Source organism: Loxodonta africana, chromosome 12 (assembly GCF_030014295.1).
Source record: "Loxodonta africana isolate mLoxAfr1 chromosome 12, mLoxAfr1.hap2, whole genome shotgun sequence".
Taxonomy (NCBI): Eukaryota; Metazoa; Chordata; class Mammalia; order Proboscidea; family Elephantidae; genus Loxodonta; species Loxodonta africana.
The window spans coordinates 101,240,277-101,255,634 of NC_087353.1; positions in this window are offsets into that span (position 1 = coordinate 101,240,277).

The window sequence follows — 15,358 nt, forward strand, 5'->3', positions numbered from 1 at the left end:
CCACCCCTCTCCCCGCGCCGCCGCCGCCGGCAGGCTGTCGGGCGCACACCTCCCCTGCGCGCCGGCTCGTGCGCGCGCACCCGGAAAGGGCGGGGGCGGCTGGCGAGTAGTGGCCGGGAGGGCTGGGGGCAGTCACGGCATGTTGGAAGCTGCCGGGGCTGGAGGGACCCTTAGGTTCTCAGCACTCCCTGAGCGGGCGGGCGTGTTTGTTCCATCCTGGTTGGCGATGAAGACATCCCTTCTGTTTGCTCGCAGCTCCGCTTTGCATGGCCGTGAATGGCTACAGGGAAAATCTGGCCTGGAAACTCGGATTCTGTTACTTTCGGAACAATTCTGAGCGGCAGCGGGCTGCGTGGGTTCTATCCGGGTGAAAATACTGCCCATCCAGGTCACTGTTTATGCGCCCACCCCCACCTCTCTACGCATGTTGTTATAAGAGGGAGGATTTGGCGACTGGATTTCCACGACCCCTTTCTGTTCCAAAAACCCTACAGCTCCAAATACTGGAATTCAAACTCCCTCCTTGATCCGTTTAGTTCCTTGGGCCTAAAAAAGAAATGAGGCTGCCAATTAGTAGAAATGAGGCAGCAAAGTCAAATGACTCGGGTAGTCTCCACCTCGCCATTTCTGTCTCATTCAAGTTTTTCTTTTCCCCGTCGTTGTTAGTTTTTCTTTGTGATTTTTTGCTTATTTGTTATTTTAAGTATTGATTTTTAATTCTGTAGAGAAAAACGCATGAAAATATTCGGCTTTTTTGTGTGCCGTTGAGTCGATTCCAACTCATGGCGACCCCATGTGATGGAGAACTGCCCCATCGGGTTTCCTACGCTTTAATTAACAGAAGCCGATCACCAGATTTTCCTCCCAGGACTCCACCGGGTGGAATCAAACTGCCAGCCTTTTTGGTTAGCACTCCCTTACTCTCTGCCTGGGTTCACCAGAATCCTTAAGGTGTTTGTTTTGTATAATCTACCAGAAAGTGGACATAAAACGGTTAAATAAGAAAGGCACATCAAAAGCCACAAGGGTCAGTTTTTACCACACCTCTTGGGTAAAAGAGCTGTTACAAGGGAAGAAAACTGGGTTACCGAGCACTTACTACATGCCACGCACTAGGCTGTACCACGTTGTCTCACTGATTTCCCAGTTGAGTTAGGTGTTATCATACCCAGCTCCAGATGCAAACTGGCAAATAAACGAACACACCAAAACGAAAGCGTCTGCAAAAATAATTTCTGAAAGTTCACTCAGTGGCCGGAAACTTAAGCCTGGAGAAGCTGAGACATTGGTCTAGAGTCCTCAGCCAAAAAGGGGGTCTAAACCCAGATGCGTTCAACTCCCAAGCATGTACATATTTGGGAGTGGGGGCCAGCAAACAAAGCAGAGAAAAGGGCTTTTGAGTAATTAGGAAGAAATTTCTAAGCAATAATCAACTTCCGGAGATTGTTCTCCCTCTAAAGCCTCTAAGGAGTCCCTGGGTGGTGTAAACAGTTTGCATTCAACCACAAACTTAAAGGTTGACAATTGGAACCCCCCCAGTGGTGGCACAGAAGGAAGGCCTGGCAATCTGCCTCTGTAAAGATTTCAGCCAAGAAGACTCCATGGAGCAGTTATACACTGTAATACGTGAGGTTGCCATGAGCTGAATCAAGTCAACATCAACGTGTTTGGTATTTTATTTAAAGCATTTAAGGAGTCCCTGGGTAATACAAATGGTTAATGCAATCACTGCCAACTGAAAGATTGAAGGTTCAAGTCCACCCAGAGGCACCTTGAAAGAATGGCCCAACGATCATACTTCCAAAAAAAAAAAAAAAATCAGACGTTGTAAACCCTATGGAGCACAGCTCTGACACACTTGAGGTCACCATGACTCCGAGTTGACTCAATGACAACTGGTTTAAATCCTCTAAAAAGATCCCTTCCTCAAACAAGCTGCTGACTATGGTTGTGTTCTGCAGGCTCCTCTCCCCTCGGCTTCAGTCTGCATCCTAGAACAGCTTCTGCATTCATAAATGACCCTGTAGACTCAATAAGTGACTTACTGTCAGGACCAGGCCCTGAACCCTGTCATCACACAAAACTCTTTCGTTCTGCAGTCCTGCCTGAAAACCCCACCCTCTGCACCCACTCTCTAGCTTTTTACTCCCCCACCCTCAGCTCCAGCCAAGCATATTCTCCAGCCCCCAGCAGACTGTAGTGGCCTACAATCCCTCCCTCCCTCCCTCCCTCCCAAGTATCCCAGTCATTCCATGGCCCCTTGAGCTCCTTTTCTACCCTGCCTGAAGTTCATGGTCATTCATTTATTCCCAACACACTTCTAATAGAACCCACAAATCACACACGCTCATATGCATGTTCCCCCACTGCCCCCAGCCTAGCAATACCCGACTTGAATCAGTCCCACGATCTGCTTTGTGCACCCGGAAGAAAGAGTGCTCGCGGGTAAAAACACATCACTCCAGAGGCTTGGGGACATTACCAATTGGTGGTGCCTAGCTTTAGTTGGGCTCTTGATTTGGCTCAAAAACACTGTTCCGTGTCCCTCAACACCTCCTCTTCCCAGAGATGCCCAGGGTAGACTTTGGGAGTTGTATCCTCAAACAAATACAAAAAATTGTGTATATATCCCTACGGACATTTTTCTGGAGAAAGGAGGACCCATAACTTTCATCAGATTTTCAGAGTGGCCCAGTGACAGAACTTAGATACACGGTCTCCGGTGTTACAGCTCTCTCTGTCTCCCGGATCTAGGAGGTTCTCAAGGCAGGGACCCTGGTCCAAAGGACACACTCCCCTCCAGGTTCTTCTTCTTGATGGTAGTGAAGTTCCCCGTCAACCTCTGTGACATTGGTTCTTTTAAGCCTAGCAGGATGACAAAACTGGCCAATCCCTTTGATAAGCCACAAGTACCTTATTTGCATAGTCCCAGCCAATCATTTCATGAGAGTCAAGAGACCATAGCTAGGAAGGCCATGTAAAAGCAAGTCACTGTACCACAGGTCACCATGAATTGGAGTAAACCTATGGCAACTGATTTTTAGGCATATACTGGGTAGTGGTACTCCATAAATCCTGGTTATTACTGTAATTATTAAAATCACTAGAACTGAGAAAGGCTACTCAGTGGTAGAAGCAAGATTGGAAGCTAGGGTCACTGGTCTTCGTGGCTCAGACCAACCCTTCCCTGCCCACCCAGGGTCTTCTCCTCTGAGGATCATGATTGTCATGAAGCAGCAGCACCAACTTCCAAATCAGGGGCACAAGACAGCCCACTGGGGTACAGGAAGAAAATACTACAACTTCTGTGTACTGTTACGCAAAATAAGAAAGAAATTAAAATCTACTGCCATTTCATCTATGCAATGACAGCTGCTTATGTACGTAATTTCTAAACAATTGTACATGCTCAGTGGGCATGGGTGCTTCACATCTTTTCCTGATAGGACCCACCATGAAACGGCAATTGAACCTACTGGCAGAGCAGGGAAATAGCCACGGGTTTGCACTTTCACTAAAATGCTTCCTTTCTGTTATTGAATGCTGTTATGGGTTGAATTGCAACCCCACAAAATATATGTTGGAATCCTAACTCCTGTACCTGCGTGTAATCCTCTGGAGAAATAGGGTTTTCTTTGTTGTGTTAATGAGGTCGTATCAGTATAGGGTGTATCCTAAACCCGATTTTTTTTTTTTACTTTGCTTTCATCATTTATTTGTTGTTGTGCGTGTGTGTGTGCTTTAGGTGAAAGTTTACAGAGCAAATTAGTTTCTCATTAAACAATTAATACATAAATTGTTTTGTGACGTTGGTTGCCAGCCCCACCGTGTGTCAACACTCTCCCCTTCTCAACCTTGGATCCCTCATTTCCATTCCTCAGGTTTTCCTGTCCCCTCCTGCCTTCCTATCTTGGCTTTTGGGCTGTGTGCCCATTTCATCTCAAATACATGATTGAACTGCGTATTATTGTTTGTTTTTCAGGCCTGTCTGAAGGGTAAACTTCAGGAGTGACTTCGGTACTGAGTTAAAGGGGTGTCCGAGGACCATACTCTCAGGGTTTCTCCAGTCTCTGTCGAAGTCTGGTCTTTTCTTGTGAGTTGAATTTTGTTCTTCGTTTTTGTCCAGCTCTGCCCGGGACCCTCTGTTGTGACCCCTGTCAGAGCAGTCAGTGGTGGTAGCCGGGCACCATCCAGTTGTGCTGGACTCAGTCTGGTGGAGGCTGTGAGAGTTGGGGCTCATTAGTCCTTTGGACTAATCTTTCCCTTGTATCTTTGGTCTTCTTCATTCTCTTTTGCTCCAGACAGGTGGGACCAGTAAATATATCCTAGACGGCCGCTCACAAGCTTTTAAGACCCCAGACGCTACTCATCAAAGTAGGACGTAGAACATTTTCTTTATAAGCTCTGTTATGCCAAGTGACCTAGATGTCCCCCAAGACTATGGTCCCCAGCCCTCAGCCTGGTGACTTGGTCCTTCAGGGTATTTGGATGTGTCCATAAAGCTTCTATGACTTTGCGTTGGTCAAGTTGCGATGACTTCCACAGAATTGTGTACTGTCTTACCCTTCACCAAAGTTACCACTTATCTGTTGTCCATTTAGTGTTTTTCCCTCCCCTCCCTTCCCCTCCCTTGTATCGTCAAAGATTGTTTCTTTCTGTGTGTAAACCTTTCCATGAGTTTTCATAATAGTGGTCTCATACAGTATTTCTCCTTTTGTGATTGACTTATTTCACTCAGCATAATGTCCTCCAGATTCATCCACATTGTGAGATGTTTTGCAAATTCATCATTGTTCTTTATCGTTGCATAGTGTTCCATTGTGTGCATGTACCATAGTTTGTTTATCCATTCATCTGTTCATGGCCATTTAGGTTTTTTCCACCTTTTTGCTATTGCGAACAATGCTGCAGTGAACATGGGTGTGCATATGTTTATCTGTGTGACAGCTCTTATTTCTCTAGGACATATTTCTAGGAATGGGATTGCTGAATCCCGTAGTATTGCCATTTCTAGCTTTTTAAGGAAGAGCCCTATTGTTTTCCAAAATGGTTGTACCATTTTGCATTCCCACCAGGAGTGCATAAGAGCTCCAGGCTCCCCACAGCCTCTCCAATATTTGTTATTTTGTGTTTTTTTGGATTCCTGCCAGTAACGCTGGGGTTAGATGGTGTCTCATTGAGGTTTTGATTTGCATTTCTTTTAATGACTAGTGATCGCGAGCATTTCTCCTGTGTCTGTTAGCTGCTTGAACGTCTTCTTTGGTGAAGCGTCTGGTCATGTCCTTTGCCCATTTTTCAATGGGATTATTTGTCTTTTTGTTGTAGAGGTATTGGATTTTCCTATAGATTTTAGAGATTAGAACTTTGATATGTCATAGCCAAAAATGTTTTCCCAGTCTATAGGTTCTCTTTTTACTCTTCTGGTGAAGTCTTTTGATGAGCGTGTTTAATTTTTAGAAGATGCCAGTTGTCTAGCTTATCTTCTGGTGTTTGTGTATCATTATGGTTTGTATGCTGTTTATGCCATATATTAGGGCCCCTAGTGTTGACCCTATTTTTTCTTCCATAATCTTTATAGTTTTTTATTTTATACTTAGGTCTCTGATCCATTTTGAATTAGTTTTTGTGTATGCTGTGAGGTACAGGTCCTGTTTCATTTTTTTAACAGATGGACATCCAGTTTTGTAAGCACCATTTTTTTTTTTTTTTTTAAAGACTGCCTTTTCCCCACTTAATGGATTTTGGGCCTTTGTCAAAGATCAGGTGATCTCTGTTCTGTTCCATTGGTTAATGTGTCAGTCATTGTACCAGTACCAGGCTGTTTGGACTACCATAACAATATAGTAGGTTCTGAGGTCAGGTAGTGTGAGGCCTCCTACTTTGTTCTTCTTCAATAACGATTTACTCATCTGCGGCCTCTTTCATTTCCATATAAAGTAAATGATTAGTTTATCCATCTAATTGAAGTATGTTGTTGGTTTTTGGATGGGGATAGCATTGTATTTGTATTTTGGGGGTAGAATTGACATTTTAACAATACTGAGTCTATCTATCCATGAGCATGGTATGTTTTTCATTTTTCTATGTTTCTTTTGGTTTCTTGCAATAGTGTTTTGTAGTTTTCTTTGTATAAGTCTTTTACATCCCCGGTTAGATTTGTTCCCTTTTTTTTTTTTTAGGAGCTATTTTAAATGGTATTGCTTTCCTGATTTTCTTTTTGTAGTTCTCTTTACTGATGTGTAGGAATCTGACCGATTTTTGTATGTTTATCTTGTATCGTGCTACACTGCTGAATCTTTCAATTAGTTCCAGTAGCTTTCTTGTGGAGTCTATAGGGTTCTCTATGAATAGTATCATAATTATCTGCAAATAGGGATAGTTTTTCTTCTACTTTATCAATTTTGGTGCCCTTTATTTCTTTTTCTTGCCTTATTACTCTAGCTAGGACTTCCAGCACAATGTTAAATAGGAATGGAGATAAAGGGTATCCTTGTCGTGTTCCTGTTCTCAGACAAAATGTTTTTAGCCTCTCTCCATTGAATATGATGTTGGCTATTTGTTTTGTACTTAAAAAAAAAAAATGCCATCGAGTCTATTTCGACTCATAGTGACTCTACGGGACTGAGTAGAACTGCCCTATAGAGTTTCCAAGGAGCGCCTGGTGGATTTGAACTGCCAACCTTTTGGTTAGTAGCCGTAGCACTTAACCACTATACCACCAGGGTTTCCTGGTTTTGTATAGATGCCTTTTATTATGTTGAGAAATTTCTCTTTTATTCCTATTTTATTGATAGTTTCATCAGGAATGTATGTCGGACTTCATCAAATGCCTTTTCTGCATGGATTGAGATGCTCATGTGATTCTTTTATTTTATTTATGCAGTAGATTATGTTGATTGGCTTTCTAATGTTGAATCCTTTGCATACATGGTATGAATCCCACTTGGTTGTTGTGATGGTTAAGATTGTGTGTCAACTTGGCTAGGCCATGATTCTCAGTGTTTTGGCAGTCATATAATGTTTTGATCATTCCTTGTTGAGATTTGGTATGTGATCACCCCCTTGATGGGATCTGCTGTGAGTAGCCAATCAGTTGAAAGGGAGCTTCCTTGGGTATGCAGCCTGCATCCAATATAAGTGGACATTCTGGCAAGGCTTGGGGGCTTTTTGCCCGTGCTGGATCCTGCACATGGCTCCTGTTTGTCTGACCTCCAGTTCTTGGGACTTGAGCTAACAGCTTACCTGCAGTCTTGCCTGCCGATCTTGGGATGCATTGATCTTCACAGCCTGTGAGCAAGAACCCTGCTCTCTGACCTGCTGATCTTGGGTTCCCCAAACACTATGGCTACGTGAATCAGGAGAAGCTTCTATCCTGACCCACAGACTTGAGACATTCCAGCCTCTATAACTGTGTGAGCCATTTCCTTGAAATAAATCTCTCTCTCTGTCTCTCTCCCTATGTGTGTGAGTATACATATATATACACTTTACTGGTTTTTCTTCTCTAGAGAACCCAGCCTAAGACATTTGGTACCAAGAGTGGTTCTAGAGAAACGGAATTGTAAGGATGAGTTTTCTAAATTGGTTCTCAGGTCCAGTTAGTCTTAAAGATGTTGCTGACTCTGCTTCCAGTAGTAAAGAGGGCACTGCTAATCCAAGGCGGGAGGTGGCAATGCAAATATGCAAAATATCACCACCAATAGATCAGGTAGTGGTGAAAGGCAAGGCTCTGCATGATTGCACGTGTGGTGCCTTTCTGCAACTTTATCATAATGAGAAGTGTAAGGAAGCTGGTTGGTTTGTCCTACGTTTACTAGACAAACTTGAGAAACAAAGAGAGGAGCTCAGGACTTCAGAGTCAAAGCTCAAGTGCCATGTAAATGATCTCAAATTTTCCACTTGTGCTTTGAAAGAAAGCCTTATTCCTTATAGTTACAGAACTGATATTGCTGAAAACCAAACCCAGAGTCTTATTGTAAGAGTGGCTGAATTACAATGCCAGCTCAATTGCCAACCTTGAGAGGAGTCTGAACTTAAAGTGAGGGCATTGATTGGGAAGAAATGGGATCCTGATACCTGGGATGGGGACATATGGGCAGATAATCAGGAAGCAAGGAACGCTGAGCCCCAAAATTCTGTTGAATAACTCCTACCGACAGAACCAGCCCTCTCATTCCCATCTGAAGAGATTATTCCATGTTTGTTTGCTAAACCACACTGTCCAGTAAACTGTTAGTCCCTTCATCCCCATTTAGTTAGATTAACCCAGCTGCATCTAAAGAGCCTTTGTCCTAGTCATTGCCTGGGCCGTCGCTTGAGGCAGATGCTTTACAAGACAATGCTGAATGTTCTCAAAGCACTTCCCAACTACAGATTTTGGTTTCTAGACCAATAACTAGACTTAAGTCCCAGGGAGCTCCAAAAGGTGAAGTATAAAGTGTGACCCAGGAGGAGGTACGCTATACTCTAAAACAACTGCTTGACTTTTCTAATATGTACGAACAGAAACCTGGGGAATATGTGTGGGATAATGGTGCAAGGAGCATAAAGATGGATCACTCTGAGCTTATTGATATTGGCCCACTAAGCACAGATTCTTCATTCAATGTTTCAGCTCAGAAAGTTAGGGAAGGAGTCTAATAGTTTATTTGGTTGGGTTGTTGAAGCATGGATTATGTGGTGGCCTACACTAAATCAAGTTGAATTACCAGATTTGCCTTGGTATAGTGTAGAAGAAGGTATCCAAAGGCTTGGGAAATTGGCATGCTAGAGTGGATTTATCAGATTAGACACACAGGCTCACCCATAGAATGCCCAGAGAATACAGCTTTTACCACAGTGAGGAACAAAGTTGTGAAGGGAGTTTCAGCATCCTTGAAGAGCACTGTGATTGCTATTTTATGTAAATCAGATTTGACGGTGGGAACTGCCCTAACTGAATTGAGATACCTAACTGCAATGGGGCTGATTGGACCCCATGATAGCAGGGGCTAAGTAGCAGCACTCAATCAACAAAGACAAGGTGGCCATGGTTACAGTAATGGACAGCAGAGTCAAAGCAGTAACTAGAACAGTTTAACTCAATTGGACTTATTGCGTTGTCTTCTTAGTCATGGTGTCCCTAGGACTGAAATAGATAGGAAATCTACTAAATACTTGTTCTGTACAAGCAGATGAATTCTAGGTCAAGTGAATAGCAGTCTAACTAAAATCATCAGAATAAAGAGTCATGGTCCCTCAATCAATTCCCAGACTTGAGTGAGTTTAAAAACCCACAAACCCCTTGAATGAAGGGGAGACTGTGTCCTCTTGAAGGAAGGCCTCCAATACATTGCCAAAAATTTGTACTGTTAATCTTTCTCCCAGCCTTCCCCAAAGAGATCTATGGCCTTTTATGAAAGTAACTGTTCTTTGGGGAAAAGGAAATAATCAGAATTTTTGGGAATTACTGAATATTGGCTCTGAACTAACACTAATTTCAAGAGACCCAGAACATCACTGTGGACCACCAGTCAGACGGGGGCATATGAAGGTCAGATCATTAATGGAGTCTTAGCTCATGTCTGTTTCACCATAGGTCCAGTGGGTCCCTGAACCCATCCTGTAGTGACTTCTCCAGTTCCGTAATGCATAATTGGAACAGATATACTCAGCAACTTGTCGAACTCCCACACTGGATCCCTGACAAATGGAGTAAGGGCTATTACGGTAGGAAAAGCCAAGTGAAAGCCATCAGAACTGCCCTAACTAGGAAAATAGTAAACCAAAAGCAATACCACATTCCTGGAGGGATTGCAGAGATTACTGCCACCATCAAGGACTTGGAGGACACAGAGGTGGTGATTCCCACCATATCCCCGTTCAACTCACCTATTTGGCCTGTGCGAAAAACAGACGGATCTTGGAGAATGACAATGGATTATCGAATACTTAACCAGGTGTTGACTGCAATTGCAGCTGCTGTTTCAGATGTACTTTCATTGCTTGAGCAAATCAGTACATCTTCTGGTACCTCGTATGCAGCCATTGACATGACTATTGCCTTGTTCTCCATACCTGTTTTGAGGGACCATCAGAAGCAGTTTGCCTTCAGCTGGCAAGGCCAGCAATACACCTTCACTTGCCTACCCCAGAGCTACACCAACTCTCCAGCCCTACATCATAATTTAGTCTGCAGGAAACTTGATGTCATACTGGTCCCCCAGAGCTACACCAACTCTCCAGCCCTACATCATAATTTAGTCTGCAGGAAACTTGATGTCATACTGGTCCATGACATTGATTATACTGTGCTGATTGGACCTAATGAGGAAGAATTGTCAATGACTCTGGACTTATTGGTAAAAAATTTGGGTGCTAGAATGTGGGAAATTAATTCCACAAAAATTCAGGTGCCTTCACCTCAGTGAAATTTCTAGGGGTGCAGTGGTGTGGTTCATGTTGAGATATTCCTTCTAAAGTGAAGGATAAGTAATTACATCTGGCTTCACCCACAACTAGAAAGGCAGCACAATGTCTAGTGGACCTCTTTGGGTTTTGGAGGCAACATTTTCATCATTTGGGTGCACTACTCTGGCCTATTTATCAAGTGACTCGAAAAACTGCTAGTTTTGAATATGGCCCAGAACAAGAGAAGGCTCCACAACAGGTTCAGGATGCAGTGCAAGCCACTGTGCCACCTGGTCATATTATCTGGGTGATCCAATGGAACTTGAAGTGTCAGTAGCAGGTAGAGATGCTGTTTGGAGTCTTTGGCAGCCCCTATTGCAGACACTTGGGTTTTGGAGTAAAGCCCTGCCATCCTCTGCGATAACTACTTTTCTTTTGAGAAACGGCTTTTGGCTTGTTACTGGGCCTTAGTAGAGACTGAATGCTTAACCACGGGCCGCCAAGTCACCATGTGCCTTGAGCTGCCCATCATGAACTGGGTGTTGTCTGACCCACAGAATCACAGAGTTGGATATGCACAGCAGCTCTCCATCATTAAATGCAAGTGGGATATAAGAGATCTGGCCCTAGCAGGACCTGAAGGCATAAGTAAGTTCCATAAGGAAGTGGCCCAAATGCCCATGGTCTCCACTCCTGTCACATTACCTTTCATCTCCCAGTCTGCACCTATGGCCTCTCGGGAGTTCCTTAAGATCAGTTGACTGAGGAAGAGAAAGCTCTTGTTTACCGATGGTTATGTGTGATACACAGGCACCACTCAAAAGTGGAGAGCCGCAGCACTACAGCCCCCTTCTGGGAGCTCCCCAAAGGACAGTGATGAAGGGAAATCCTCTCAACGGGCAGAGCTTTGAGCAGTGCATCTGGTTGTTCACTTTGCTTGGAAGGAGAAATGGCCAGATGTGCAGTTGTGTACTGATTCATGGGCTGTAGCCAATGGTTTGGCTGGATGGTCAGGGACTTGGAAGGAACACTACTGGAAAATTGGAGACAAGAATTTATGGGGAAGAGGTATGTGGATGGGCCAAAGAAGTGAAGATATTTGTGTCTCATGTGACTGTTCACCAAAGGGTGACCTCAGTAGAGGAGGATTTTAACAATTAAGTGGATAGGATGACGCATTCTGTGGAAACTACTCATCCTCTTTCCCCAGCTACTCCCGTCATTGCTCAATGGGCTCATTAACAAAGTGGTTATGGTGGCAGGGATGGAGGTTATGCATGGGCTCAGCAACATGGACTGGCACTCAACAAGGTCTGCTTGGCTACAGCTACTGTTGTGTGCCCCATCTGCCAGAAGCAGAGGGCAACACTGAGTCCTCTATGTGGCACCATCCCTTGAGGTGATCAGCCAGCAACCTGGTGGCAACTTAATTACTGGACCATTTCCATCATGGAAAGGGGAGCATTTTGTTCTTACTGGAAAAGACACTCTAGTTATGGATTTGCCTTTCCTGCATGCAATACTTCTGCCAAAACTATCACCTATGGACTTACAGAATGTCTTATCTGCTGTCATGGTATCCCACACAGCATAGCCTTGGATCAATGGACTCACTTCACAACAAATGAAGTGCGACAATGGGCCCACGCTCATAGAATTCACTGGTCTTGCCATGTTCCCCATCATCCTGAAGCAGCTGACTTGATAGAAGGTGGGAATGGCCTTCTAAAGACACAATTATGATGCCAACTAGGTGGCAATACCTTGCAGGGTTGGAGCAATGTCCTCCAGGAGGCTGTATATGCTCTAAACCAGCATCCAATATGTGGTGCTGTATCTCCCATAACCTGGATTCGTGGGTCCAGAAATCAAGAGGTGGAAATGGGAGTGGCACCATTCACTATTACCCCTAGTGACCTACTCCCAAAATTTTTGCTTCCTGTTCCAACAACCTTATGCTCTGCAGGTCTAGAGGTCTCAGTTCCAAAGGAAGGAAAGCTCCCACCTGGAGGCACATCACTGATCCCATTGAACTGAAAGCTAAGAATGCCACCTGGCCACTTTGGGCTCCTTATTCCTCTGGATCAACAGGCAAAGGAGGGAGTTACCATACCGGCTGGTGGTGACTGATTCTGCTTACCAAGAGGAAATCAGATTGATATTACATAATGGAGGGAAAGAAGAATACGTCTGGGATGCAGGAGATTCCTTAGGGAGTCTCTTAGTACTACCATGCCGTATGACTAAAGTCAATGGAAAACTACAGCAGCTCAATTCCAACATGACTGCTAGTGGCCCAGACCCTTCAGGAATGAAGGCCTTGGTCACCCCACCAGGCAAAGAACCATGACCAGCTGAGGTACACGCTGAGGGCAAAGGGAATACGGAATGGGTATTGGAAGGAGGTAGTTCTAAACACCAGTTAAGACCACATGGCCAGGTGCAGAACAAGGACTGTAATTGTTATGAATATTTCTGCTTTGTATGCATGCATCACATGTTTTTGTTTTCTTCACTTATAAAATGCAAGACATAAACAGTGCTAGTGCATTTTCAGCTGTGTGTATGTTATATCACATTAGGCACAAGTATGACTTTATAATTGTCTTTATTTAGAGATTATGTATTAGTTTAAGGAGATGCATACAGGTGCCAAATTGACAAGGGGTGGACTGTGATGGTTAAGATTGTGTGTCAACTTGGCTGGGCCATGATCCTCAGTGTTTTGGCAGTTATATGATGTTCTGATCATTCCCTGTTGAGATCTGATATGTGATCACTCCCCTGATGGGATCTGCTGTGAGTAGCCAATCAGTTGAAAGGGAGTTTCCTTGGATGTGTGGCCTGCATTGAATGTAAGTGGACATTCTGGCAAGGCTCAGGGGCTTTTTGCTCATGTTGGATCCTGCAGCTGCCTCCTGTTCACCTGGCCTTTGGTTCTTGGGACTTGAGCTAGCAGCTTACCTGTGGTCTTGTCTGCCGATCTTGGGATTCACGGATCTTGGCAGTCTGTGAGCAAGAGCCCTGCTCTCTGACCTGCCAATCTTGGGTTCCCCAGGCCCTTCGGCTACATGAATCAGGAGAAGCCTCTATGCTGACCTACAGACTTGGGATGTTCCAGCCTCTACAACTGCTTGAGCCACTTCCTTAATATAAATCTCTCTACGTATTTATAGGCTTATACTGGTTTTTCTTCTCTAGAGAACCCAACCTAAGACAGTTGTGGTATATTATTTTTTTTCTTATGATTCTGAATTCTATTAGTTAGAATTTTATTGAGAATTTTTGCATCATGAGAGATACTGTTCTGTATTTTTCTTTTTGTGTGTGTGTGTGTGTTTTTTTTTTTTTTTTTTTTGCCTGGTTTTGGTATCAGGGTTATGCTGGCTTCATGAAATGAATTTGGAGGTATCCCTTCCTTTTCTATGTTCTGAAATAGTTTGAGTAGTACTGGTTTGAGCTCTTCTCTGAATGTCTGCTAGAATTCTCCAGTGAAGCCATCTGGGCCAGGACTTTGTTTTTGTTTTTTTTTTTCTAAAAAAAAAAAACCCACTGCCAGTGATTTGACTCTGACTCATAGCGACCCCATGAGGCCTCCAAGGCTGCAAACCTTCAAAGAAGCAGACTGCCACACACCTTCCCACCCCCCACCATGGCTGGGAACTGAGTGCCCCAACCACTTCGCCACCAGGGCTCCTCAGTGGATCACTACCTATGATCTGAAAAACTGCTCTAGAAGGCTAGAAGACTGGTGAAGAGCGATAAGGCAGAGGCAGATTAATGTGGTGGTCAAGAGTGGGATTTGGAGCCAGGGCGCCCAGGCTCAGATCCTTCGCTTGCTGTGTAATGTTTCCCAAGTCACTTCTCTTGTCTGGGTCTCAGTTTCCTTCTCTGTAAGGGATGTAATAATAGTACCTACTACGTGGGGTTGTTGTGAGGATTAAATAAGGTTACTATTTGTGAAGTTCCAGGAGCCCTGGTGTGGCAGTGGCCAAGTGCTCCCCTGTCAATGGAAAGGTCAACAGCTGGAACCCACCAGCCACTCTGTGGCAAAGATCCACAGCCCTGGAAACCCCATGGGGCAGTTCTACTCCATCATACAGGGTCTCCATAAGTCGAAATTGACTGGACGGCAATGGGTGATCTGCAAAGTGCTTAGGATGGCACCCAGAATATAAAGCATTCAATTACAGGTAGCTTTTTTTTTTTTTCTTACCAGGTGCCAGGTGGTCATAGTGCCTTACATATACTTTCTCTCTCTTGCTCTCTCTTATTTTTTTTTTTTGTACTTTAGGTGAAAGTTTACAGCTCAAGTTAGTTTCTCGTACAAAAATTTATACACACATTGTTACATGACCTTAGCTGCCATCCCTATAACGTGACCACACATTCCCCTTTTCCACCCTGGATTTTCCATGTCCATTCAACCAGCTCCTATCCGCTTCTGCCTTCTCATCCTGCCTCCAGACAGGAGCAGCCCATCTAGTCTTGTGTATCTACTTGAATTAAGAACACTCTTCATGAGTATCATTTTGCATCTTATAGTCCAGTGTATTCTTTGCCTGACGAGTTGGCCCTGGGAATGGTTTTAGTTCTGGGCTAACAGAAAGTCAGGGGGCCACGTCTCCTGGGGTTCCTCCAGCCTCAGTCAGACCATCAAGTCTGGTCAGGACTTTTTTTTTGTTGAGAGTTTTTGTTTTCGTTTTTAATTATCTTTTCAATCTCTTTTGTTATGGGTCTGTTCAGATTTTCTACCTCAGTTTGTGTTAGTTTGTGCAGGTAGTATGTTTCTAGGAATTTATGCATTACCTCTAGGCCCTGGTGGTACAAGTGGTTAAGTGTTTGGCTGCTAACCCAAAGGTTGGCAGTTTGAGTCCACCAACTGCTCCTTGGAAACCCCATGGGGCAGTTCTGCTCTGTCCTATATGGTTGCTAAGAGTCAGAGTTGGCTCGATGGCAAGGAGTTTGG